Source organism: Prionailurus bengalensis, chromosome F2 (assembly GCF_016509475.1).
Source record: "Prionailurus bengalensis isolate Pbe53 chromosome F2, Fcat_Pben_1.1_paternal_pri, whole genome shotgun sequence".
Taxonomy (NCBI): domain Eukaryota; kingdom Metazoa; phylum Chordata; class Mammalia; order Carnivora; family Felidae; genus Prionailurus; species Prionailurus bengalensis.
Genome location: NC_057353.1, coordinates 67,408,647 through 67,411,573, shown reverse-complemented (window position 1 = coordinate 67,411,573; position 2,927 = coordinate 67,408,647). Strand labels below are relative to the sequence as shown.

General features: G+C 50.4%; 1 pseudogene; it reads left to right on the top strand.

The window, feature by feature from the left end:
• The first annotated feature begins 216 nt into the window (after positions 1 to 216).
• Positions 217 to 2,297, top strand: LOC122495789 (annotated as a pseudogene).
• Positions 2,298 to 2,927: the final 630 nt, after the last annotated feature.

Here is a 2,927-nt window from a genome sequence, read left to right as displayed (position 1 = left end):
TTGCTTATTGTTCAGCGATAGTGTTTATTTGTTTAACTTTCCACGGGTTGGTGAAAACAGCATTCTATTTTCTATAGTCTCGGGGAAAAATCCCGATTCCTTAGCAGGCAAGGCACCTTCTCACCATTCTCTTCCATACTCTGCCTGGTCCAGGACGCTTACGCTGCCCGAAATGCCTCTTCCTTGTCTTTGTCTGTGAGCCCTATCTACAGTCTTCGAGGCTCAACTCAAGCAACATCTCCTTGGAGCCTCCCTCCAACCCTCTGCCCAGCTTGGGTCATTTCATCTTGGATGCTCCCAGCGCACACTGCACAGGCCTGGCTCACGGTGCCCCCTGGCATGGATTACATATCTCTTCCCTGTTCCACATCTTCTGGCCTGAGACCCCTTCCTGCTTCGCAAATCAGACCAAAGGTCATCTCCTCCAGGAAACCTTTCCACACCGCAAATTAACAGCTCCTTTCATTCATTCATTCAACACGAATGTGTTGAGCACCTGGTATGCGCAAGATCTTGTGTTAGATTCTGGAGAAAGGTCCGTCACCCGACAGGACAAGGACCCCACATTCTAGAGGGAAGAGATATTAGAAAATGAAGCAAACAATACATACAATCATCGCAGGTAGTGGGACGTTCTGTGAAGGAAGAAAACCAGGGTGCCATGATGGAGCGTTGATGGGGGTGAGGAGGACTGCTCAGGGAGAAGTCACAGGGAGTTGGACGCGTGGGCCTGAAGGGTGAGAAGAAGCCAGCTATTGTAAGGACAGGGACAGGTGTGTTGCAGACAGAGGGAAGAGCAAGGGCGAAGGCTGTTGGTGGGGAACACATTCGCTGTGTTGCAGGGACAGCCAGAGGCTGTGAGTCTGGGGCAGAGAGCAAGGAGGAGAGTAGGAGGAGGTGAAGTCAGAGAGGGAGGCAGGGGCCGGACCTCTAGGGCTCTCTCGGCCACGGCAAGATTAGAGTTTAGTTTAAATGCGGTGGGAATCCCTTTCCACGCTACCCAGGGAGGAGTCCATTCGGCGTTGTTCTGCATTCAGGTTGTAACTTCCGGGAAACTTTCACCATCTCCAGAGCTCTTGATGTCCTGAAAATAAAGGAGGATGCTCTCAAATCTCTTGCAGCAGGAACCCACTTGGGTGGCACGGGCCTTGGCTTTCAGATGGAACGGTACATCTACAGAAGGAAAAGTGAAGCTTGGGAGAAGCTGCTGCTGGCAGCTCCTGCCACTGTTGCCATTGAAAACCCAGCTGATGTCAGTATCGGGTCATCTGGGAATACTGGCCAGCGAGCTGGGCTGAAGTCTCCTGCTGCTGCTGGAGCCACTCCTATTCCCGGCCGCTTTGCTCCTGGAAACTTCACTAACCAGACCCGGGCAGCCTCCTGGGAGCCGAGACTTCTGTGTGGTCGTTCAGCCCAGGGCTGACCACCAGCCTCTCACAGAGGTGTCTTATATTCACCTACCTACACACTGCTCTGTGTGACACAGACTCTCCTCTGTGCTACGTGGGCATCGCCATCCCTTGCAACCAGGGAGCTCACTCGGTGGGTCTGGTGGGGTGGGTGCTGTCCTGGGGAGCTCCACGCATGCGTAGCACCATTTCTGGTGAACCCATAAGGAAGGTCGTGCCCCCTCTCTGAAGAGATCCTGAAGGGGTTGAAAAGGAAGAGCAGGCCACTGCCAAAAAGGCTGTGATCATGGAGGGATTTCAGGGTGAATGGACTGCTTCCACTGCTGAGTTCACTGCTACTCAACCTGAAGTCAGGCTGGTCTGAAGGCGTGCAGGTGCCCTTTGTGCCCACCCAGCAGTTCCCTCCTAAAGACTGGTCCACAGCTTCCACTGTTCAGGCCACTGAATGGGTAGGAACAACCACCGAGTGGTCCTAAGCTGCTCTTTCACAAGGGCAAACAAGATGGAAATTAGGTTGATGGAAAACGAAGGTCTCTAAAAAAATTAAAACATAAAAGAAATTAAATGCGGTGGGAATCCACTAGAAGGTTTAAACAAAGGAGAGAGGCAATCGGGTTTATCTCTTTCAAAGAACATCCTGGCTGGTGTGTCAGGGGGCAATGCTGAAGCACCACTTAGGAGGCAGCGACCGTGGTCCGGGTGAGAGATGATGGTGGCCTGGGCTGGGATAGCAGTGCTGGCAATGAGGACAGGAGGGAGGATTCAGGTTATGTTCTGGAAGCTGGGCTGACTGCTGGAATGAGTGATGTTTTGGGAGTTCTACTGGATGTAATACTATAAAGCTTGGGACACCTGGATGACTCAGTGGGTTGAGCGTCCGACTCTTGATTTCAGCTCAGGTCATGGTTCATGAGTTGGAGCTCCACATCGGGCTCTGCACTGACAGCATGGAGCCTGCTAGGGACTCTCTCCCTCTCTCTCTGTCTGCCCCTCTCCTGAGTGCGCTCTCTCTCTCTCTCTCTCTCTCTCTCTCAAAAATAAATAAATAAACGTAAAAAAAAATACTACAAAATGTAATTGTAGGAATATTGGAGTTCTCTTCAGCTCTGAGTCTGGGCTTTACTAAAAGCCTTAAACAGAAAACATCCTAATTACAAAAATGTCCACTGGGAAAACAATGCAAATGTGATTATGTGCTAGCTGGAACGTAGGTGTTGGCATGTGAGTCTACAGGCATTTTCTGATCCAACATTGCCGTTATATCAGAGAAACAAAACAAAACATTAGCAGATAAGTGTCCAAGTTTTAAGTCCAAGAAGCAGCCCTGAGCCTCACCCCAGAGACTGTCCTCTTGGCTGACAATGAATCAATAAGATGCTTTGTTTGAGCCCCATAATTCTATCCTAATATTAACCAAGGAAAGGTGTCCAGAAGACAGTGACAGGTCTCTGGGCAAGGAAGTGTGTGACAGCCAAGGATTTGCTTTGCTGTTCAGTCCTTTGTTTTTCTCAGTATTCC